Genomic DNA, 25530 nt, shown 5'->3' with positions numbered 1-25530 from the left:
TGTGTTAATTCTGCAGGAGGCTATAAATGCGAATGTCCAGACCCGAAGCTGACCTTATCATCAAATAATAAGACATGTCATGGTACGCACACATCTGTCACATAGGTAGAGATAACAACATGTCTGTTTTTCGCAAGAAAATTATAAAACTGGATCATTCGTAGTAGCTGATCACAACCCTTCCTATAAAATATGACCAACTAGATAACCAAAAACCACCCTATGTAATTCGGTGAACAAAAAAGACCCTACGTAAAGACGCACCCCCTAACTATCGCTAAGCGCACTGCTTTTCAAAAACGAACCTATTTGAAAAGCTAACCTATTTGCACTTTCTTTGTTTCTTAACCAGACTTAAGGACTTGTCGCTCAGATGCAACGTTTTATCGTTTTTTCAAGGCAATGGCTCAAAGTAATAAATTAAGGGGCTTGAACATTCCTTAAAGGCAATACCTTTAAAAATTATTTAAAGTGCCCCTGTGATCAAAAAAAACACTTCCTTTTTTCCTTCAGATTTTGAAAGTGTGTTTGCTTAACGCCGGACTGGCAAAATTTTGAGTTTTGATTTTTATCCAAAGGCCGTTTACTTTGAGTGTAAGTTTTGGATTTCACGGTCCGCCATTAATCACGTTCAAAACTGACCGATTGGACCTCAGACGGTTGGATCCAGGGAAAAGTGACGTCAGAGGCTCACTAGCTTAAAATTTGAGCGTGTGAACGCAGCTTATTATATATGCAAAGCGCGAGTTTAAAAGTCTGAAAGCCCAAAACCCCAGTGCTGCATATTAATTCTGCGGCGTACACACGTATTGCATTCTTAAAGTGGTGAGCCTTTGACGTCATTTTCTCTTCGATCTAGCTCTCTCAAGAACATAATGTTAGTAATGGCGGACCATTAAATAGGAAAATTACAGTTAAAATAAAGAGGTGTCTTTTTGAAATCAAGGCTTAAAACGTGGGTGACTTAGTGTTTTCCAAAGAAAAATATGAATTGATTTTTTGGTCACAGGGACACTTTAAAGACGGTGCCTTTAACGCATTCGTTGAAAGCAGAGCCTTTAACATTGTATAGAGGCCACCCTCGAAAAATTCCTTAAAAGCGCTTGCAGGGCCTTTAGCTTTCCGTAAAAACTACGCTTTTAATATTTCTAAAAAGCATGGACCTTTAATGTTTCTTACTAAAATCACGGCCTTTAATCTTTAAAGGTCACGCTGTAAACATTCCTCAAAGGCCACGCTTTTAACATTGTTTAAAGACCAGTGCCACGCTCTTAACATTTCTTCACTGCACGGCATTTGACAATCATTAAAGACAGCACCTTTCACAATCCTTAAAGGCAGCGCCTTTAACATTTCTTAAAGGTCACACCTACGAATGATCCAGTCACACTTTTAACATTTCGTAAAGGCAGCGCCTTTAACATTTTTTAAAGTCTTAAAAGCTACGCTTTTAACATTTCTCAGTTAAGGGCAGCGCCTTTAACATTTCCTAAAGGTCACGCTTTTAACATTTCTTAAAGGCGACGCTTTTAACATTTCTTAAAGGCGACGCTTTTAACATTTCTTAAATGCAGCGCCTTTAACATTCCTTAAAGGTAGCACCTTTAACAACCCTTATAGGTAACGCTTTTAGCATTTCTTGAAGGCAGCGCCTTTAACATTCCTTAAAGGTCACGCTTTTAACATTTCTTAATGGCGACGCTTTTAACATTTCTTAAAGGCAGCACCTTTAACAACCCTTAGACGTCACGCTTTTAACATTTCTTGAAGGCAGCGCCTTTAATATTCATTCCTTAAAGGTCACGCTTTTAGAATTTCTTAAAGGCGACCCCTATAACATTTCTTAAAGGCGACGCTTTTAACATTTCTTAAAGGCAGCACCTTTAACAACCCTTAGAGGTTACGCTTTTAACATTTCTTGAAGGCAGCGCCTTTAATATTCATTCCTTATAGGTCACGCTTTTAGCATTTCTTGAAGGCAGCGCCTTTAACATTCCTTAAAGGTCACGCTTTTAACTTTTCTTAAAGGCGACGCTTTTAACATTTCTTAAAGGTAGCACCTTTAACAACCCTTAGAGGTCACGCTTTTAACATTTCTTGAAGGCAGCGCCTTCAACATTCATTCCTTAAAGGTCACGCTTTTAGAATTTCTTAAAGGCGACCCCTATAACATTTCTTAAAGGCGACGCTTTTAACATTTCTTAAAGGCAGCACCTTTAACAACCCTTATAGGTCACGCTTTTAACATTTCTTGAAGGCAGCGCCTTTAACATTCCTTAAAGGTCACGCTTTTAACATTAGGGAGCCTACGAAATGACGACGCCGACGGCAACGACGACGCTACAAAACAATAGGTTTAGTGAGCAAAAACAATGGCTCTGCACGCTCTGCACGTGCGTTTTACATTTTGGTACAGTTCTTTGCCGTCATCTCCTAAATGACGACTGAAATGACCAAATTCAAGGTTCATTGGAGGACGTTAGCTAATGACGATGAAGTTTCAGTTCTCTCCCTACGCTTCCAACCCATTCCTACCAATTTAATTCCTCGACAGTTACTACACATTTTTAACGCGAAACGACATGAAATAGTTTCTTAGTGATATGAATAACGCGAACTTGTATTTTTAAATGAAGTCCTCGTAGCCGTCGTCGTCCTCGTTTCGTAAGCTCCCTATTTCTTAAAGGCGACGCTTTTAACATTTCTTAAAGGCGGCGCCTTTAACATTTCTTAAAGGCTACGCTTTTAACATTTCTCAGTTAAAGGCAGCGCCTTTAACATTTCTTAAAGGTCACGCTTTTAGAATTTCTTAAAGGCGACGCTTTTAACATTTCTTAAAGGCAGCGCCTTTTACATTTCTTAAAGGCAGCACCTTTAACAACCCTTATAGGTCACGCTTTAAACATTTCTTGAAGGCAGCGCCTTTAACATTCCTTAAAGGTCACGCTTTTAGAATTTCTTAAAGGCGGCCCCTATAACATTTCTTAAGGGCAGTGCCTTGAACATTTCTTAAAGGCCACTCTTTTGACATCCCTTACAGGCCACGCATTTAACAAAAGGCGACGCTTTTAATATTCCTTAAATGCGTGGCCTCTAAGAATCCTTAGAGGCAGCGCGTTTAACATTTCTTAAAGGCTATGCTCAGTTACCATTTCTTTGCCTTTAACACTTCATAGAGGCCACCCTTTCAACAGTCCTTGAAGGCCACGCTTTTAACTTTCCTTAAATTTAGGGCCGTTAACAATCCTTAAAGATCTGCCAATAAGTGGTAAGTTGCGTTCCTTTGTTTTGAACTTTTTTAGTGAACGATGTTCTATTTTGTTAACAAATTTTTCTATTTTACTACCAGCTTAGAAATCTCCATTTCAGGGTCTTCAAACGCAAAAGGAAGCATTCCAAGTACAAAACGTCAGGTATAATTGATTTGTTTTAAACACACTGAGTAGTAATCTTATGACGAATCTTTTAAATCACATCTCAGTACATCACCAATCTGACTGTGGAATTTAACCATAAAATGTTGAAGCCATGCCGTTTAAATGGTGACAACTCATACGTGTGTTGTTTTATTTGCTACACTTTGTTCCTTTTCCCGATGAAGAGATTAAAATGAAGTGAACTAATTCAACTGCTTTTTGAAATTAACGAGTTCTTAACGAAAAGCAGTCTACCTTATACTATTAAGGTAAATATAAGTCCACCCCCTCCCCTCCCAAAAAAAAAACAGTCCAAAAAAAGTCCATTAGTAGACGATAGGAAATGGAACCTATATAAAGTTCTCCTTTGTTTCGGAATACTAACTGATCCACACACAGAAAGAAAAGATCGTTGTTGTTATTTGAAGATTAATTTCGCCGACTGGATTTGTATTCAACTTCCATTTACGTTTAATACTAATAAACAGAATAACACAAGACCGCTTGGGGTTTAAGCAAAGACGACGGCTACGGCAACGACACTAAATGCCACAAAGCGAGGATGTGATTCATGGTTAAAATAGAAAAATGCTCGTACTGTGCGAATTTCCGTGCAAAAGAACAACATGAAATCACCAAATTTTAGCTTTTTGAGGACAACGTGAGCATATAAAGACGAACCATCCATTTTTTATTTTTACTTTAAAACCGTTCGTATTCATCCAGTTACAGGTTAACGGTGCGAACGTGCTGTACATGGTGTCGAACAAGACGGAATAATCGTGAAATATTTGCGATAGCGTTCAATTGTATGTTGGAGTGACGTTTTCGTTGACGTCGCCGTTGCCTTTGTTTTCTCTTAAGGACTCATAACCGCCTATTCTGAAGAAGTGATCATTTGACAATTTTTCAAAAGGAGAAAAAAGGAAGTTATCTGCATTCGTTTGAACGAAACTAAAAGAACCTGAGAAGCTTAGAGCGTTTTGAAGAACGGGCCCACGTCGGAAAGATGAGAGGGATGTTCATCCCACAGACTACTTTCCCCATACTATAAATTATGCAATACATTTTGGGGGTTCTTTACGAGATAAACTAAGTATAAAGCAAGGATCCGAGCCAGGATTCGAGCCGGGATTGTAACGCTGCATAATAATAATTAGGTGAATGACATAGAGTTCGTGTTCATGAAAAATAGTGACTTGGATATAAGCATTCCCCAAAAGTGCATCTGTACTATCCAAATTAATAATTAGTTGTCCATCTGTTGAGAATGTGAAAGTCAGCTGGACCGTTTATATAGATAACAACAAAACAATCCCCCCAGAAGAGAATGCTTATTTTAAATAAGCAATACATTTGGTTGAACTAGCAATATTCCCATATCGTAAAGGAGCCAGCAGGAGAAAGTCCATTTTAAACAGTGTTCCGTTGCGCTGTTTTGGTTTTTTTCCTGTACTCAGGCAGACCTCTTGCAGCCCGAAGCACGATATCATTGCTTCTAAGTCATTGTCACCCTCTTAACCATGGCTCGAGTCTTCTTGATGCTTATTCCTTTATACCATTTTGATCTCTTTAAAGGTGTGTTTTGGTTCTAGGTATAGAATTTTGCATCTAGAAGAAAACCACGATACAAGACACCATCTTTATTTTCGATGTTGCCATTAAAAAATCCTCTCCCCTACGCCCTAGAATATGCGAAGGACCAAAGAAATCGATGGGGAGTGAGTAGGAAGCGATTTCTTAGTATTTTCAACGGGGCCACGTACCTCACCTACCCTGCAAGGGAGTTCATACACGCCCCTAGCTACCCCTACAGGAATTTAACGAAAATATCCCATCAGGAACTAGCATTTTACTTACTCGAAGTATCTTGCCCAATGTTCTACTTCGTACTAAAACCAATAAGCATAAACAAAGAGTGTGCAGAGGTTCAGAACATAAATGCACATACCTCTATCCCGATCTTGGGACGAACAACGGGCATAAAAGACAAATGTCGACTTGAATAAATACATAAACTTGGGTGCTATCAAAAAAAGTCAAGAGTTCGCTTCCTACGCGTTACTCCAAATGCTTTGTGAGTTGTATTATATTTTTAGTCCAGGGTCCCTCTCAATACCAGCCTCGTTGCTGAATGGGCCACCCTGGCGAAATAAATTTACCTTACCTTACCTTACAGAAGCGGAAACACAAACAAGGAAACCTGGTTATGTGACATGTCACGTTCAAAATAGCGGAAAAAGATCATTGTAGCTCGAATCCTGGCTGGAATCCTGGCTAGGATCCTAGCTCGGATCCTGGCTCGGATCCTAGCTGTGATTCTCGCTCGGATCCTAGCTCGGATCCTGGCTCGGATCCTTGCTCGAATCCTGGCTCGAAGTTTAGGTATCCTCATGAAAAAGATGAAACTTTCTGCGAAGTTTAAGAAATGCTATGGAGCGGAATCAGTGCCACTTTAAATACGTGATTTTTTTAAAGGTGGGTGTTATTCTGCAGTACACAATTTTTCTAAACTTTTCAAAAACTATCATCTTGGCCCTCTGGTTACTTTTCAGCAATATAAAAGGGGGGTCACTTAGTTCGTTTTCGAGATATTGGCAACTAAAGCCAAAATATGGAGTGTTTTTGCCGGGCTTTCCCGTCGCCAAGGTAATTTATTACGTCACAATAATGACCGAATTTTGTTTTGAGATAATTGGTGTTTCATATGGTACCATAAAATTGCTGTTACGTGATACAGTGTCGTAGTGTCTCTTCAAAGTGTTGAAACAGGTTTGAGCCACCTTAAAGAGAGTAAGTATGGCCCATATATATGCTCTTGTAGTGTCTGAACGAAGTATCGGCATCCTTATAAGAAAATGGGCATGCTTTAAACAGCTTCGTTTCACGCCGTTTTGTTGCGCTGCATGTTACACAATTACGCAGATATATTCCCCTGTATGAAGAACTCTAGGTGAAGACGACACAATAACAAATAAATGAAGAGGAAAGACTAAAGCGTGCAGAATTTGTGCAACTTTTTTTTTCGGTAAAATAACGTAACATCATCATCATCATCATCATCATCATATCTTTATTTAACCACGGTATCACATTAATTAATGACAAAACGGTCTTCCGGCGAGACGTGAAAACAGAAGAGCGTCATTAAAATAGAGACTACTATTTACAAATACCGGTATTGCCAAGAAATCTATTAAAACATAGAAACTACTGTTTACAACTGTTTTAAACAAAACTGTGTATTATTAAAACTATTTACAATAACCATTATTAATGTTAACGAAGAAAAATGATCTATTGTCTGAAAAAAATATTTGCTGAAAACTTTAAAACGGTTTTTTTCAGTGAAGTGTGAACAATGCAAATCTTTGGGGGCAGAATGCAGTACAGTTTTGAAAACAACCATATAGATGTCTAATCACTTTAAATGTTTGGTAGCCCAGTTTTTCATCCAGTGCCCCTATAAAAACACGGGAGCTCCATAGGAACCCCCGTAAAATTAGGAGCAATAATTTTAGGTTAATCTCTTAAAATGTTTTTGCAACCCTCGTAAATTCCATTGCATAAGCAACACTTAGGTGGACACTTACAGCTGAAGTCGTAAATCGTGATACTTAAGTGTGTTTCGTAAATAGCCAATATCAAAAATACCACAATACTCTATGTTTGTCCCTTCAAAAGTTTGCATAAGCATTGTTTTTATTCTCTCTTGGGAATTATATATAATTGTGATTTCATTAATATTTTGAGGAGTCTCATTGGACTGTCACGTATGTAGAGATAACAACATGTCTGTTTTTCGCAAGGAAAAAAAATCAAAAAGAAACTTTCTTCAAAATAATCTAGGAGTGTGCCCAAGAAAATGGCAACTTATAAACGGCTCGTGCTACAAAGTCTCATCAACGTCCGTGAATTGGAATGCAGCAAAGTCAGCTTGTGAAGCAATGGGATCAAGTCTTGCCATGTTGAAAACGCATACCGAGCAACAAGCAGTTTGGCGCAAAGTGACGAACACTGTGTGGATTGGTTTGCACAGGAACCCCAAGCACAGCTCGCAGTGGCTTTGGATCGACGGATCACGGGTTACTGACACTAACTGGTATGCAGGAGAGCCTAATAACTACCATGAGGGTTGTGGAGAGATGTCCTCTTCTTCATATCAAGGGAAATGGAACGATGAACACTGCAGTGACACTCTGCTTTACCTTTGTCAAGCCAACGGTGAGGGAACTATTTAAAAGTGTCAAAAAATGACGCCATTGGCCACTTTCCGTTTTACGTCTGTTTTCTTTTCTAACTTTCATATCGGTAATTGCTTGAACCCTACATTGCACTTTGAAAGAGATGACTTTAAAACAAAAATTAACTCGAGAGATTTCTGAGAACGTCTGAGTTGTCTTCGTCACTAAAATTTGTTTTTCTTCTTTTCAGTAATGATCTTTTCTCAAAAAACGAATGTGCCTATCTTAAACCAATGTAATAAAACGTTTTTCAAAGTTTACCAAACATACAGTGCTACTTGTAGCTCTAATTCAACACAACTGGAAGGCGCTAATACAAAATTAAAGAAAAACATGCCGTAAATCTCCTATTTCGTCTCCCTTTCTAATAAGGCCTTTTAGGAGCATTTAATTTCTTAAACCCCCACTCTTTTTTCCGAGCAAAATATAATATAAAGGTAAGCTACACGCAAAAATTAAATAGACAAGAAGTATTCCTTTGGAGATAAGGCTACTTAACACCTGACATAGGATTTTTCCTCTCACTGTTAAGCTCCACTCCCAGAGCGTACTAGCCACTGTGGCGCTTAATCGAGAATTTACAGTATTTACAGTGGTTCATGATATATAACTAAGAGTTCAAACAACAAATATCAAGGACTGCTCTTTATGCAATGTGTAGCTTAAGTGACCTACCTTATATCGATTTATTGAAGAAGAAAAAAAAGTGGTTTGAAGTAGAGTTCGACTCCCAAAGGAATTTTTCCTTGTAATATGACCGTCGTTCATTTATCTGCAGTCTCCTTCGCTGACATGTCTGCTAAGCCTTGCTAAGAAGGGCCGGAACAAATGAGCGAAGTATGAACTGTCCAACGATTGTTGTTTCCTCAACAACAATGTTTGAGCAGTATGACATGGATAATCAGATTTTCTATTGTTTTTTCTATTGTTTTTTATCATCGCAGCAAACTGTCAAAGGTGCGTGTCTCTCCTTTACATTGTCTCTCGTCCAATCAGCGTTAAAGATCAACTTGTTCGTTTTCCTGCTCCCGCGGATATCGACTGAGCGGCCCTACGTCCATGCAGTGCATGAAACTAGGAGTCTGGAGCCGAGATGTGAGGACAGTCAGCTGCAAAGGTTTGTACGCAAATACGCACAGTTCACATTTCATATGAAACAACGTAAATCAATTCGTTTTGAAGTGAACGTTTGAACGAAAAACACCAACAGACAGACACTGCTTTGAGTGAAACAATCGACGTAAGCGTACCGCGTCATCAAAATAACAAAAAAAATAAGGCGCCCTGGGAACTAAGCTTAAAAAGATGAGAAAATGAAACAAATCCTTTTTCCCTCAAACTCTTAAGCTGTTTTTTACTTTTTTTGCCGACAAAATTCATGACTTGTGTTCCCGACAACTTGAGCTATATCTCTTCAGTACTAGACTATCAGCAGCGTCTTCTTTGCTCTTAAAACGTCCTGGACTGCCAGAGCGCGGAACGTCACTCTAACCGACACCCGCGGTATATGCGACGCGTAGGTTCAGCACTGAATGTTTGCCATTTTGAAATTTCAACGCACGCGTTCGTTTCAGCGACTTTAGAGTAAAAGATAGACTGCTCGCAATCTCCTTCAGTAGTAAAGGTCAGAAAGTTAGAGTGATTATTCATTTTTGTTTCAGACATCAACGAATGTTTGAAAACAAAGAATGGCGGCTGCAGCCACAAGTGTGTTAATTCTGAAGGAGGCTATAAATGTGAATGTCCAGACCCAGGGCTAACCCTATCATCAGATAATAAGACATGTCATGGTACGCACACATCTGTAGGGATTAGTTCCCGCTTTAATGTGATTTCTTTGTTAAATTAAGTCAGTGCAAAATGTTAACTGAATTTTTGTGTCTTTGTACAAGTGGTCGTCTCTTAACACCAGTCGCTATGTGAAAATATCATCGAAAAGTTGCGTGACGTGACGGTGGAAAATGGACACCAAATGCTGCTCCTTCCGCTGTCCACAAGGTTCGTCTTATAAAGAGTGCACGGAAGATGGTCGGTGGTCGAACATGGCTCAATAAATTTCTTGCTTTGGACAGGTTCCTGTGAATTTTCTTATAATGGTGATATCTGGAGCTATACGGCTTCAGTACTACAGTGCCAGCAGTATCTCTTTTTCTCTAAAGACGTTGTGGACTGCGATCGCGCTGCGTGTCGCTCTAACCGACACCGGCGATATATGCGACGCGAAGGTTCAGCACTGAATATTTGCCATTTATAAAGTTCAACGCACGCGTTCGTTTCAGCGACTTTAGAGCAAAAGGTAGACTGCTCGTAATCTCCTTTAGTACTAAAGGTCAGAGAGTTAGAGTGATTATTCATTTTTGTTTCAGACATCAACGAATGTTTGGAAACAAAGAATGGCGGCTGCAGCCACAAGTGTGTTAATTCTGAAGGAGGCTATAAATGTGAATGTCCAGACCCGGGGCTAACCCTATCATCAGATAATAAGACATGTCATGGTACCCACACATCTGTAAGGATTGGTTCCCGCTTTAGCGTGATTTCTTTGTCAAATTAAGTCAGTGCAAAATGTTAACTGAAATTTTAGTGTCTTTGTACAAGTGGTCGTCTCTTAACACCAGTTGCCATGTGAAAATATCACGGGACAGTTGCATCACGTGACAGTGGAAAATGGACACCGAATGCTGCTCGTTCAACTGTCCACATGATCCTTCTTATAAAGAAATGCCCGGGAGATGGTCGGTGGTCGAACATGGCCTTAACCAATTTCTTGCATTGGAGAAATACCTGTACAGTTTCTTACAATGGTGATATCTTGAGCTATATCTCTTCAGTACTAAACTGCCAGCAGGCGCTCTTTTCCTTTAAAATCGTTGTGAACTGCCAGCTCGCGGCTCGTCGCTCTCACTGATACCCACGGTATTTGCGACACGCAGGTTCAGAACTGAATGTTCGCTATTTTGAAAGTTCAACGCACGCGTTCGTTTCAGCAATTTTAGAGCAAAAGATAGACTGTGCTAAAGGTAGGAAAGTTAGAGTGATTATTCATTTTTGTTTCAAACATCAACGAATGTTTGGAAACAAAGAATGGCGGCTGCAGCCACAAGTGTGTTAATTCTGAAGGAGGCTATAAATGCGAATGTCCAGACCCGGGGCTAAGCTTATTATCAGATAATAAGACATGTCATGGTAAGCACATATCTATAGGGACTGGTTCCCCCTTTAATGTGCACACCCAGGGGACACCCTCTAGGATTTCCATATTTTAAATTTTCTACCCCAAGCATCACAGAAGTACCCAATTCCCCAATGTCATAAGTCCTGATACCCACACTTGGTCGTTTATGTGCAAAGTGGACATGAAAGTATTGACTTTTAAAACGGAGGCTTTTGCTAGTAATTTAATTACAACATTAGGGATCAATAAGAGGTCAGCAAAAGCCAGGCTTTCAATTACATTGCTAGTTAGAACTCTAAACGATAAGAAATGCATTCTTGAGGTTTTTTCTTTAAGTGAACAGTGTTTTTTCCGCCCCACCGTATCAACTCGTGAAGTGATGACCTCGAGCAAAACCTTTGAAAAGAAAATCACTAGCATAGAGGTTACCACCTGTATTTACAAAGACATTTTCGACCCCAGCGGGAATCTTGTCTTCATGAGTCAACTTTTGTCTAGAGCATCATCCTTAATTAAACTAAGCGATCAATTCTCTTTTAGCTCCTGCTGTCGATGTGTGATGCAACAGCAACAATATGACCATTATTATCTCCAAGTCTCTTCTCCGTGGTATTGACCGTGAGCACCTTCGACTCCTGGACACCATATGCAAAGCAACAGAAACCAGCGCACACTTTATACTCTCAACACCGCTGACTGGCTGCAACACTACCCGCAAGAACACTCCTTCCAACATCGTGTATTCCAATTCAGTGTTAGAAATTCCCGTCATTGATGGGAATGTAGTGACTCGTGTGCGTGAACTGGAAATCGATTTTAGCTGTGTGTTTTCTCTAAGTGGCATTGCTTCTGCAGTTGGTTGGAAGCCAAATAACAGAAAACTCGTGTTTAGCGATGAAGGCAAAGGAAAGTTTACCCTGTCTCTGAATGTTCTCTGAATGTTTCCTGACAAGAGATTCGTGAGTCCGTATATGAAGGATGACTTTCCTGTTGCTGTAAGGCTGCGCAAGCTTCTGTTCTTTGAGGTGTCAGTGACCTCAAGTGATAAACAGCTATCAATCATGGCTGACAGATGTTTTGCCACGCCCAGTCAGAATCACAAGAATCCACTGAAGTACGACTTCATTGCAAAGGGTCAGTGAATTGTTCAGCAATCACTTTTTTTTGAAAAAGAGATAAACACAGGTCGCATAAACAAAAGTATACGTGTAGTCAGTAGCATAAAACGTTGATCTGGGCTTCCATCTCTAGGGAAATGTCCTTGTGACGCGCTATCTACCATCTGTTTTAAGATGCATAATATTGTAATGCTTTTTATTATATTTTAGATGCCCAAACGATAGCACAGTTAAGTTCCATCCTGCGCATTCATTAAGTGCCCAACGGTTTAGCTTGGAAGCCTTTAAGTTCATCGCTGATCATCCATTTGTGTTCATTCATTGTCGGGTGATCTTGTGCAATGCAACTGATCCATCTTCCAAGTGCGCAAAAAAGTGTCAGTCAAGAGTTCGACAAACCCGTGAAGTGAGTGATCACATGATTGATGACGTATATCATTTAGCTCAGGGGCCACTCCACCAATCTCGGAAGAGGCGAGAAGAAAAGGCCGATAAAGCAGCGAACAATAGTGGTGAGTAAATAAACAGAGGACTCGTATGAAAAAAAGAGGAATATTCAAAGTTTGGGCATCATGGCATCGTTTCTGTTCGTTTTCTTTGTTGTTGCTACTACACATAGATTATCAAAAACTTCCGCATTCGACTCATCTTTGTAGATTTAGTCGGACAGACAGAATCCATGAAAACTTGGTCTTATCAAACGAGTTATTAAAGGTAAATGAACCACCGCTCGGACGAAGGACTGGTGCTCGAAACGTCACCTAACAAAGTTTTCTTACCGTGGTTAACCTGTAGTGTAGTAAGAAATTGGATGCCTGTGCACGTAAAGGTACGCTGGGAAATCAACATGGCGTGCGATCTCCTCGTGTTGTAGCTGTTTAGTGAAATCCGAACCATCTAGAGTCCATACAGTCGTTATCAAACATTACAAAACCAAAATTTGATGTTTCACTCCAAACCATTTATTGTTATGGCAAGGAGTTTTATGAGAGAAAGTTGAGGAATTTGCCTCTTTCCGACTTCGCTAAAATTTAAAGGTATAAAGGGACTATACATGAAAGACTTTTAAAATATTTAAACTGCGGAAAATGGCATGTAATAGACTGAACAGCGCCCCAGTTTTGAACGTTATTGAGCAGTAACGAAAGTAAAACCTGAACACCAGCTCGGATAACCGTGAAGTGCTTCAATGACCAATTGAGTTAACCAGACAACTTGATGGTGGGCCCTTGTGAGTTCGTCATACACCCGTAGAGGATGATATAGATGTGAAACTTAGGCTTTAGTTGTACTTCGCAATTAGGCAGTGTTTTTTTTTTTCAGAGTCACACATTAGCTTTGGCGTTATAACAATCCTGGAAGTATATAACAAGGATTCTCCCTTCCAAATGAATTGATTTTCTGGGGGTAGGGGTGGTATACTGCTATGTAATATAGTATACAATATGAGCGGCAGACCTGTATCACATTTACAAACTCGAGGCGAAGCCGTGGTCATTCAAGACATTTGACAAATCGAATGAAACGGTAAATGAAGAGTAATCTGTATCAGGCATACAGATACATGTATTGATTAACTAATTTGTCTTTTGTTTTATTAATGAGTTTTTTAATATTACTGACACTTAAATATAGTCATTCATTCATTCATTTATTCTAGGTTCCAATCCTGCTCTTTTGATTACGTTGTTGCTGATGTGCGCTGCTTGTTTGGCGGGAACTGCATTGATGGCGTTAAAGAAGTCATCTGACAAGCCTGCTCGGTATACTGTGCTTGCCATTGAGGATCAAGAGTGAAACAAAATCGTTTAATCTTAATAATCAACTGGACTTGACAAAATTATTGGTATCTTGAGTTCGAAATATGAATGTTTTGCTCAAGAAGGGTGCGTTACTCCTTCTTTCACACATTTATAGACCCTATGCAAAAATGGCTGCTTTAAATTATTCTTTTGTTCATATACAAAATAGCCCAACTAACCTCGTTCGGGATAACAAATTCTTTAGAATTTTCGTCTCAAAAACGAGGTTAGTTGGGCTCTTTTGAATATGAAAAAAAGAATAACATAAAGGCAGCCATTTTTGCATAGGGTCTATTTCATGAAGGTTTTTCCTAGCTCTCTTTTCCTGTCGTGAGCTTTGTTGACAAAACGTTTCGCAGTTTTCTTCTCAGTTTTTCGGTTATCGCGTTTAGCAAAATGCAGAATCTCAAATCATTTGCGGAAAATCATGGCCTTAGAACTTCGCTGTACTGTAGAGACTCTTGTTCTTCGGCCACCGAAGTTTAATAAGAAAAATAACACACAAGGCGGTAATAAACATCGTGAAGCAACGCATTTTAAATTTGACTTGACGTTCCGTATGCTGCAACATTTATTTTCAAGAACACGCATCAGCTATTGCTGATCATTGAGCGAGTTTCAATAGAGTGTCGTAAGTAATTACTTTGGCCAATCAAAAAGGACGGAGACAATCCAGTAAACCAATCAAAGCTCGAAGTAATTACACGTAGCCAACACAAAGCGAGGGAAAATGTGCACGCTTGAACCACGATTGGTTTTAGTTTCACATCGTAAAAGTTGTAAAAGTGGCGCGAGAACTTTGAACCAATCACTGAGTGAAGTAATGCAAAACAAAAGCAATTCGCTAATTACTTTCGTCACTCAATCGAAAGCCGCTCTATCAAGACCACGGGACACAAGTTAAAATGGGATCATTCTCGCGTCCGGAAGAACTAATTACCATTGTAAGATAAAAAAAACCTTGGGCGTTCACCATTTGCTCGGAAAATCCTGTTGGAATGGAACGCTCCTAATGGTACAACGGTACAGGATTTTCCCGGTGTGGCGTTTCGCTGGCCCGAGTCTCTCGCGGCTAGAAGAAAACAATAACAAGTGAAAATGACGGCTGCAACTGCAGTGTCGAGAGGCGGGAAAATCGGGTCGAGTGGGAGTTTACAAATGGTACGGGGTTTTTCTGGTCATTTCGGTTGGAACGGGAAAAGAGGAATACGTCTGAGGATTTCCATCTTTTTCGGAAACTTTCCGGTGGAATGAGCTGTACTACTTGAATTTCCAGCCGGAATTTTCAGTTTTTGTTGAATGGTAAAGGCTCCTTGTTAATACAGGAACTCAACCCGGCCCTAAATGCTAATCTAAGCAGTGACAAGCTAAGCTGTTACTGCTATTTCAAGTTCGACCCAGATCTCTCGCCGTTTCTATTGTATTTAACGGTCTTCTCCTAAATAGCGGATGCTTTTGAAAATGTATGTTGCAGCATACGAAACTTGAAGTCATATTTAATATGTTTTGCTTCACAATGTTTATACCGCCTTGTGTATTATTTTCTTATTTCGCTGTACTACTTTATCCTGTTGAAATCTTCTGAACAAACAAAGTGAGCTAATCGCATGTCTTGTATAAACGGAATATTTTCAGCTCAAGTTGCTGCGGATGCGTAAATACTGAACAGCCTGGAAACTAGCTGCGCTCGATGTTCGGAAATTCACTCACTTCATGATCAGCATCTACCAGAGCATCGAAGTGTTTTCATAGAAACTAAAAAAAAAAAACCTGTCACTTCATTTTCCGAACATTTCACGTGGCGAATGGAATAGCTTCTCCTTGCCAGTAAATATCTTGAGCAAGAGCCGGTAACGTTAATTTGATTTAGTAACGTACCATATTTTGGCTGGCCAAACCATCCCTCTTCAGGTAGAGTGAGAGTTTATTATTGTTCACGGTTGCTTGCCTGAAAACTGTAAGGGTGCGTTCGATTTCAATTGACCCTATTCCGGAATAAGAATACGTCAGTGGAGTGATCTAAAACGGCATGTCTGGTGTTTTGAAGCAACAAGGATAATAAAGATGTGTTTAAAATGGCATTTTAGCAAGTGTTTGACAATTTTACTGTGAATCTTCGTAAAAACGAAGGATTTCTTACCTAAACTCCATGTATTCCTATTCCGGAATACGGTCAATCGAATGTACCCTAAGCCAGTCACCCTTGCAATTTCTAGCCAAGGAAATTTAAGCGTTAGATGTGCGTGAGTAGGAATAGAACAATAGAAGAAAGTGTTGCGGTTGTAGAAATTTTCGAGAACACCAGGTCAACTTCGTGAGGTATACCGTAACTTCTCGAATTCTGGACAATTACTGTTCCATTCGATTCCTTTCCTGGAATTTCCGGAAGTTTTGATTAAATGGAAAGCTTAGTAATACTTAGTAATAGAGTACATCTTCAGGGCACCACAATGGCCGCGGTTTCTTTGTTTGGGGTCGCCAATCACTGCGACCGTAGCATATAATCTCGTTCCCAGGGCTTCTCTCCTATTGAGAGTTAGTCGAGAGCCCACAGTCCTGGAAACAATGTTGCGCCGTGATGTCACGTGACCACCACCCGGTTAAGAATAGAATGGCTGATTTTAATGAGTTTTTCCAAATAAATTCAATGATTTGGGCATTTCCTATATGAAATGCTCATTTTATCTTGTTTCCAGAGCTGTTCAGAGTTTTACTGATCATTGTGATTTTATTTAACCGGATTGTCGAAAAAAAGAGCTGATTAATATAAAGTTGCCGCATTGATTTTTTTACTTTTGTGATGGTTAGAAAACAATCAAATTAGTTTTTAACTACCAGTGACAGAAGTTTGTAGTAATCAAATAGTCGGAAGGTAATTTAGTGACCGTCCTGTTGGGTCGCGGGTCGCGACTTCAATACACTTTTGGCGGGAATTGAATACACAGGGTTAGGACTCACCTTAAGGTCGATTAGCCTTAGCTTCTGCTTAAGGGCGCCTAACAACTCACAGTTGAAAGATTTAGATCGTTTTCAGGAAAAATTAGTCCGAAATTTTCGTTTTTACAAATATAAATTTCTTTGATTCGAACTAATTTTTTGCGTTTGAACTGCAGCGATCGAACAACGCGTCTCAAACTAAGGGAAGAGGTAAGAAAAAAAAAACTTTCCTCGTTTTTAATACGACAAGAGAAACCTTTTGTTTGCCGTTTGGCATAAAGGCGAAAGCGAAAATTATTTAGTGGCACAGGGAGGAATTTGAAGGAGCAGCTAAAGCTGCTTAACAGGGATAAAATCAGGTCTGTTTCAACCTCTTGAGTGCTTCATTTACTGGTAATTAAACAAATGTTTAACTCGACCGATGGAAGGAAGGGAAGTGGGTAGAGGCGGCTCCCATAATTTGAGCAAAGCGTGACTACGACTTCTCAGTTTCGCCATCTTCAACATTCTTGGCTAAAATTCTCGTGCTCAGTGACTCAGTTTTGGTAGAAAAGCAGCGGGAAAAACAACAAGCCGCTCTAAAGCCATCGCAACCAAAGTCAAATGCGATTCAACGCGTGTTAAGAAAACGGTAGCTAGTGAGGAAATCGAGGGGATAACAGTAAATAAGGTATATGGGCGTATTTATGGACCGAGATGAATATCCAGCCATCTAGACCGAACAAGCTTGGTCAATAAAGGATTTATTATAAGACTTAAAACACCAAAAAATGATCTTTGATCCCGAGCGGGCAAGATAGCTCCATCTTGCCCGCTCGGGTAGCCAATCACAGTGCGAGATTTGGTTCATCTTGCCCTGCAAGGGCCCCCCACCCAAAGCCACTGCATTGAAACCAGAAATGCTGAACAACATACTTTATATATTTCTGCCATGATAACCTGGGCCACTTGGGCCCCTGCTTAATGGTTAAAAAGTGCCGTACTTCAAGTAAGCGTCCAATGTTCAAAGTTCAACTATTAACCACATCGGGATAAAGTACAATAGGAAAGTAACAGCACCAACTCATAATGGTCAGAATCAAAACAAAACTACTTCCAGTTATGTATTAAACAAACTATACCCCTGCTCTATCATGGTTACCCTCGGACATTACATAGTGTTTGACCCTTAACCCCTTTTTAAGGTCCAATCCAAATTACATAACACCATAACTAACTCATCACTTATTGCTTGGACCCTCTGGCCTCTGCTCAAAAGGTCCAACTAAGGTATCAAAACATTAAGTAAAGGACCACAACTAACGCTCCTACTCAAAACTGCGAGTGTTACCCGAAGGTCTTTGCAAGTGGGGCCTGCTGCCCGTCAGGAAAAAACCCTTGTTATAGGGGGAAACCTGATCCCTCCCGAATGCAGAGCCAGGCACATAACACCCTAAGGGAGGAGGGTGATCCTAAAGACTTAAACCACCTAGTAGACCTTTGGCCCCTGCTCAAAAGGTCATTCGATTAAGTACTACAACCTGTCACAAAAATAACTGCCTTGTATGATAAAGATTGGCCCCTGCGCAAGGGGTCAATGTCTACAGTATTGGTGAATCCTCAGTCAATTACTTATTCTGGCTACTGTTTATTTTAATACAGGTTCACACACTTGGCCCCTGCTCAAAATGTGCTGAACTTTTAGCTTAATTAAAACAGGTACTATAAGATGTGAGACCACTGGGCACAAGGAGAAAGGCGATCCTTGTTAAATCATGACTATGTCCCTAGGGTGGGTATACGAATGTATCTGAGAAATGCATTGGAATTCCATCTACCGAATACTCTTATCTGAGAGTCAGACATGCCTTTTGCTGCCGCCCACGAGGCTGCCCCGATGCGAAAGCTGTGCGTTTTATATCTTTCTTCATCAAGGTTGCATTATTGTAAAACGTCTTTGAGAGACCGGGTAAAATAAGATCTAGAAATAACGGCCCCATCAGCCCAGCAAAAGAGTGGGCCTGGGGCACTTCCCCGTAATGTAACATAGTCTAGCATCAGAGACACGGGACAAATAGGATGCTCTCTATACATAATCAACTCAACCGGTTTTGTGGGATCACTGTGCTTATAGTATTTCAAAACTAATTTGACGGCCACAATGTTGTTGAGTTCGTCTCGTAGAAAGAAAAATTGGTCGATGGTTATGACATTTTTGGCATGCTGACCAGTCCCCCCAGTAATTTCTCCAACCCTTAAGGCTGCAAAAAATGCAAGGGCATACATTGCCTTTATCAGCTTTCGCTGGTAAGTCACAGATAACACGTCATCACATGCTGTTATAATTCGTTCCAATATTGGCAGTGTAATTGGGAGCCTAGTGTCTTGGGATGGATATAACTTACTATACCCCCGCAGAGCGAGTTTCACAATTTCAGATTTTGTGGGGTCTGGCCAGCCAGCTAACCGATGAGGAAAACTCAGAGCCGATATATAGGTCATAACCGTAGACCCTGCATAGTTTTTCTCTGCCAAGAATGCCAGAAACAGAGCTAAGTTGTCACTAGAGAGGGGAAATATCGAAGTTGATGCTGGTAATCTCCGGCCTCAAATGTTCGGGTAGGGGAGTCTGGACCCGATCCATCCCGTGATACATGCCCTTGAATTTGTTGATCTGTAACCGAAACAAACTATCAGCGAGCCAATTCTGAGCACCCGGTATGTGTTTTGCCCTGAATAGAATGTTATTCCGTAAACAAATGAGCACCAATTTTCTAATCAGTGAAAGCAAGTATGGGTCTCGTGATGTCTGCTTGTTAATAACATGAACAACACTCTCATTATCTGTCATGAATAAAACTTTCTTATTCCGTAGCTCGTGACACCACATGCTTAATCCGGCAACAATCGGAGAAAACTCGAGAGAAGAAATATCCCTCTCATTTTTCCAATTTGTTGGCCATTCACCATATGCCCAGTGGCTCCCAAAGACTATGCCATAACCTTTTGATTTTGCTGCATCGGTATAAAATCGCAGCTGACCTGAAGTTGTCCAAGCTTCCTCTAAGAAAAACGACTTGCCATTAAAAGATTGTAAAAACATTTCCCAGATTTGCAAATCCTGCCTTACTTCTTTTGTAACCCGAATGAAATGATGGGGGTGTTTTTTGCCAATTGTCAAGTTAATCATCCGCCGCAGAAATACTCTACCGGGGACAACCACTGAACAGGCAAAATTCAAGGAACCAATCAGGGATTGCAAGTCCCGAAGTGTGATCTTATTCCGACTCCGAGCCTTCTCAATACCTTCTATGCATTTGTCAACCTTTTCTTGAGGAAGCCTGGCTTCGAATTTGAGGCAATCCAATTCAATGCCTGCAAATGTGAGTACTGAGGAAGGGCCCTGAGTTTTTTCGGGAGCCATGGGAACCCCTATGTCTTCACAAAACAGTAAAAACCTTTGAAGTTTAGCCTGGCAAGCTTGTGCGGACTCTCCGATTATAAGGAAATCATCTAAAACGTGTAAAATGTGGGGAATACCGAGCTTATTGCGAGCTATCCACTCCATTGCTGTGCTCAAAAGTTCAAAGGTTTTACATGAACTAGAGCAACCCATCGGAAGACAACGGTCGTAATACCATTGGCCCTTCCATTGCAAACCTAATAAGGGGTGGTCAGAAGGATGTACTGGTATTATTCTAAATGCACTCCTCACATCAGTCTTGGCTAACACACAGTTTCGACCTAAAACTGTTATGAAATTGATAGCATCATCCACTGTAGCATATTTTACTGTGGAAAATTCTGGTGGAATGAATGTATTGACTGAATCTCCATAAGGAAAGGATAAATGATGAATCAGTCGAAATTCACCATGGGCTTTTTTCGGTATCACCCCCAAAGGTGATACACGCAAGTTGCTAAAGGGTGGATAAGTAAAGGGGCCTAGTATACGCCCACTTTGCCTTTCCTTAATCAGCTTGCTGTCCACCACCTTTGGGTGTTGCAATGCTGACATCAAATTCTTTGCACTAAAGGCCTTAGAGGGGCCCTGAAAGTGTAACCTAAATCCAAATGTGAAACCGTCGATCAAATTTTTTTGAAGTTTGTTCTCATAACCTGTGAGATACATGGCTAGTCTGTTAACCTTGACTGGTGTGGGAAGCGGAGTGGGTAGAGGTGTAGTTGCTTGACAACCCTGGTTTGGAGAAAGGGCGTTGTCCCGCTCGTTTCTGGTTTTGCTGGCAGCGGGAAACGGGGTGATTAAGGCCGCATTTAAAGCACTGGTGTTTGAAGTCACACCCCGTGCAGTTGCCTCCCTTGTGGAAAGTCCAGCAAAACCCCTTTGGAAAAAACTGCCCACTTTGCTTAGTGGTTGACTTGGACGAATGAGGCTGTTTGATTTTGGGGACACTGGCCCTCAGCCACAGCTCGCTGTGGATTTGGTCCCAAGGAATTAGCTCTTTTTGTCTGAGCATACGGAAATTTTCGTCATAAAATTTCCAGTTGGCCCCCCGTTCCGCGAGGTCTCTCACTGTAGTCCCATATTTCATTAATTGGGCTGTTTCTGAAGAGAAACGCTCGGAGTAAACAGCCACGAATGCTTGAAAAGCAGCCGTCCATTGATCAATAGTATGAATGGGCTGTTTTTCAATACTTTGCTCTAAGGAAAAGGTAGGCTGACCTCCCTTCCTATTTTGGACCCTAAAAGTATACTGATCATCATCACTAGTGCTGTTATGAAAGATAACAGCAAAATCTACATACTCATTACCCCAGATCTGTTTTTTAACCTTATCCGAGATCCTGTTTGACAAAGGAACAGCTACAGATACAAATGTGTTCTTACTAGTTGTAGGCTGCGTCGTTCCTTCGATCAGGTTGGACGTCACTTGTTGAATTGTAGCTTGTGCGGGCGTCTGGGTCGGCACCGATCCATCTTGTTGGCGGCTGCCCATATTATTGTTCTGGGGTGGGTCTGGGATAAACTGTATGTCCGGCTGGCTTGCAGCTTGGGGATAGTTCACAATGATACCCGCCTCTTGTAAGCTCTTCTGGACTGCCGCGGCGATAGTCGTCCCCAAATTTGCCAACCAGTCAGCACTTACACTCCACGCACCTTGTGCTGTTGGTGGATTCGCCTCGGTTGAGCTCTGCAAATTCTCTCGTGCAGCTGAGTGTGCCGTTAGTTGACTCGGGTGAGGATTATTTTCCGCCACCCGTCTCCTTTGGGCAGCTCTTGTCGCATAGCTTGCCTTCCTTTTTGGTGGCATACTCGTCTGTTAACAGAGGTTAGCATTATTTAGTGTAGGTCCCTCGTGATCTGTTATAATCCTACAAGGATAACAACCCAAGAAAGTTCTGACTTTGGGCGGAATATGTATTCCTCCCAACAGCCGGAAAACCCCATCCAATAGGAAAATACTGTCTGTCTACTGTTGACTTTTATTATTATCCCTGCGGCACGGCAATTGCATGATTGGCTCGAGGCAAGCAGCCCCTGCCGAAAGGTTATCATGCCAGGCACCGCAACCGTTAATGAACAATACATATTGAGACACCATCTCACAGTACACAGTACCACGGGAGATAAGGGGGTAACACAGCCTCTTAAAAGCTATAACCTTTGAGACACAGTCTCTCGGTACACAGTACCACGGGAGATAAAAAGGGGGGGGACACAGCCCCTAAACCAATAACCTTCTGAGACACGGTCTCACGGTACACAGTACCACGGGAGATAAGTGGTAGGGGGGGGGGGGGGTAACCCTTCCCCTAAACCAAACAATAACACTCTGGGACAATAAACATTAACTCTTGCCCCTTAAAAATGGAAAACTGCTCGGAGAGCTCGAGTTGTGGAAAAGAGGACAGTAACCTGGCCTCATTCTCTTAAGTATTGGATGATCTAAGTCCCGGATGACCCCTAACCACTTGCTGGGAGACTGGCACTAACAAGCAGCATAAAATCATTTATTCCCTTGGTGGGGTGAATAAATTTCCTTTATACTGGTTTAATTTCAAGGAGTAAGAAGCTTGTTTCTGTCTTTGGAAAAATCATCCGAAGGAAGATGAGGAAAGAAATTTCTGTCCTAAGATATGGCAAAATGATTACGCCTTATATAAATCAGTAGAATGCTGTTGGATGCTTGGTGCTGTTTACCGAGAGATCAATAAAGTACGTGCAGTTACATTGCATGCAACTTAAGGAAATGTGTGTTCTCTGCGCTGCCTCATTTTGCTCGCAAATTTACGCAAAATTTTGTAAGTACTAATATGCTTAGCAGATTGCCAAGCTACTTCAATAAATCATTTGCGAGCAGACTTCAGATCTCGTACGATTACTGCATTTTGTAGTGGTTCTAGGCTACAGGTGGAGATATCAACTGTCAGGTCATATGCATCATTTTTTCAAGACCTCCTTTCTTGCCATTTGTTTCGCTGTTGTTGGATTAACCTTTTCAGCAGCTCGAGTAGTACTGTACTGGAATACCTCCTCAACATATCAATTGACTGGTGATGATAAGTATTCATACCTGCTTATATAAATTTGAGTGTAAAAACACCAGTAAATTTAGTAATTATTGAAACTTTGCCTCATATGAAGGGTCCTTTTAGAATTCAATTTTGCTTTTGATATTTTTTAAGTGAGGAAAAGGATTTGTCAATGTGCTGCATGTTTTTAGAAAGATAAAGTCTTTGCTCAAAAGACACATTTTACACATATGATTTTCATACATTTGTGCTGATCAAAGACTGGGTGTTTAGTGTGTGCATGTGTCCACCTAGAATCCTTTCACGTCGTTTATAGGCAGTGATAATATTTAATAAATTTCTTCCCAAAATCCGCGATCTTTGCCCACACTAGTAATACCTAAAAATTACCACCACATTTTGGCCGAAAAAGTGCGAAATCCTGAATTGGCCAAAAACAAACAATATTGGAGGTTATTGGCTCCTCCATCGAATTGCTTAAAACAATCACAAGCGTCATCACCATAACAAAAGAGCTGAAAAATAAAATTGTTAGGATTAGATGAGTCAAGATTTTGGCCATCTGCCCTATCATTGTTCATTTTAGTACTTAGCGCGCGCGCTCGATCCATGACGTGGCATGTGAATTTGCGTGCGCTGTAAGGATGCGCAGTAGCAATTGGCGCGAACGTCCTTAAGATCTTTATTTCCCGCATAATCATAAACCAGGGCAAAAACACCTTTGAATTAGTAGGCACCGCCCTTAAAGTTGACCGCCAACCCAGGTACTAGTTTTCGATTGGATCGCAAGCTCAACCATGTTTAACTCACCTAAACAAAAACTTGACTTCATTTTTCGCGCGCTTTCTGTGGCTAGACGCGGCTACACGGCGATACTACGTCAACTGCAGCTGTTAACAGTCAACTCTTTTCGTTTTCATGTGGAAAACAGTTTGGAAAATAGTTTCTTTCTGCATTTTTCGCTGGTTCTAATACAGTTTGACATAATGTTATGATAGCTGTGGTCCACACTGGTGACTACGCAGTTATTCAAGTCAAGCATTTGAGGGATATAAACTTAAAGCTGAGTGTTTATTTTTCATTTGTTTAGAGCTCCTTTTTTCTCTGTATTGCAATTTTTAGCATATCCTTAGAAGCTCCGATAGGGTTGCATGATGCCTGGAGGACCTATGACTAAAACAGAAACGAAGGAAGAGAGAAAGAGAACGAGAACGACAATACAGAATACCAGTTACACCACAAATTCTTTTCTTGGGCACTGAACAGTTTATTTTTACGGATGCGTATATTTAAAAGAGTGGTTTAATCGGGTTTTTCCTTTGTTCAGAAGTGAAACTATAATATATACTCTCAACTGGAATAAATAACAAATATCTGTACTCTTTTGGACATAGAGAACAAGCGCTTTTTTTACCGTTTGCTCAACTGTTTTTCGATGTGGCTCGACAGTGACAGACACATATGATAAACACGTAATCGCAATGAGTTCTCGTAAAGTTAGGGAGAAATATCACCAGCTTGTGTTTTCAGAAGTTTGTTTAAAGCTGTTACAGGTAATTTGTTGGAGCGGATCTTGTTTGAAGTTTTACCACAGGTAGCCCAAGCTCGATATATGAGCAGCTCTTTATAGGATGACCTTTGCATTGTTACGTGACTCGAGCGATTTGCATATTTGTAAGGATTTGTATGGGGAAAATAACGATTGTTTCTGTGACCTATGAAAATGTAGCGATTTAAATAAAAATCGTCTTCCTTACTTTAGTTGGGTGAGAACAAACGCTTTTTAACCCGTTTTCCCAACTGTTTTTTGATGTGCCTCGACAGTGACAAGAAAATTTTGCCCTTATCTGATAAACATGTAATCGCAATGAGTTCTTGTAAAATTAGGGAGAGATATCACTAGCTTGTGTTTTCAGAAGTTTTTTAAAAGCTCCTACAGGTAATTTGTTTGAGCGGATCTTGTTTGAAGTTTGTCCTTTCTTGGTTGCTTTGCCGTATTTTGCCGATTCTTGTTCCAAGCCAAGCTGGCCTGTTTCAATTAAATACATCGTAATGGGAATGATCCAGGGGGCGGGGGGGGGGGGGGGGGGGGGCGGTGTACGCCCTTATATGAGCTATATAGGTATTTGCGGTCCCAAAGGGAAGGGTTTTTAAGCCGTTTTGGTCATAAATAGGGTATCGATTTTGGCCAATTTTCTGCCATTTTGGTCATAAATAGGGTATCCATTCTTGCACTCTAGTCTTGAATTCGTTTTTTATTTAGAAGCTACTTCTTTATCATGTAACCTACCTAATAAAAGCAGATAAACATTGGTCTGAACTAGGGAAATAATTTAAGTATAAGGCAGGTCTGCATCAGGGTAT

The 25530-nt window shown here is 40.6% G+C and overlaps 1 pseudogene; it reads left to right on the top strand.

Annotated features, from left to right (window-relative positions):
* The first annotated feature begins 8639 nt into the window (after window positions 1-8639).
* On the top strand, window positions 8640-13750 carry LOC138053545 (oncoprotein-induced transcript 3 protein-like; annotated as a pseudogene).
* Window positions 13751-25530: the final 11780 nt, after the last annotated feature.

This window comes from Montipora capricornis, chromosome 6 (assembly GCF_036669925.1).
Source record: "Montipora capricornis isolate CH-2021 chromosome 6, ASM3666992v2, whole genome shotgun sequence".
In the NCBI taxonomy this organism is placed as follows: Eukaryota; Metazoa; Cnidaria; class Anthozoa; order Scleractinia; family Acroporidae; genus Montipora; species Montipora capricornis.
This window is presented reverse-complemented; position numbering and strand designations above follow the sequence as displayed.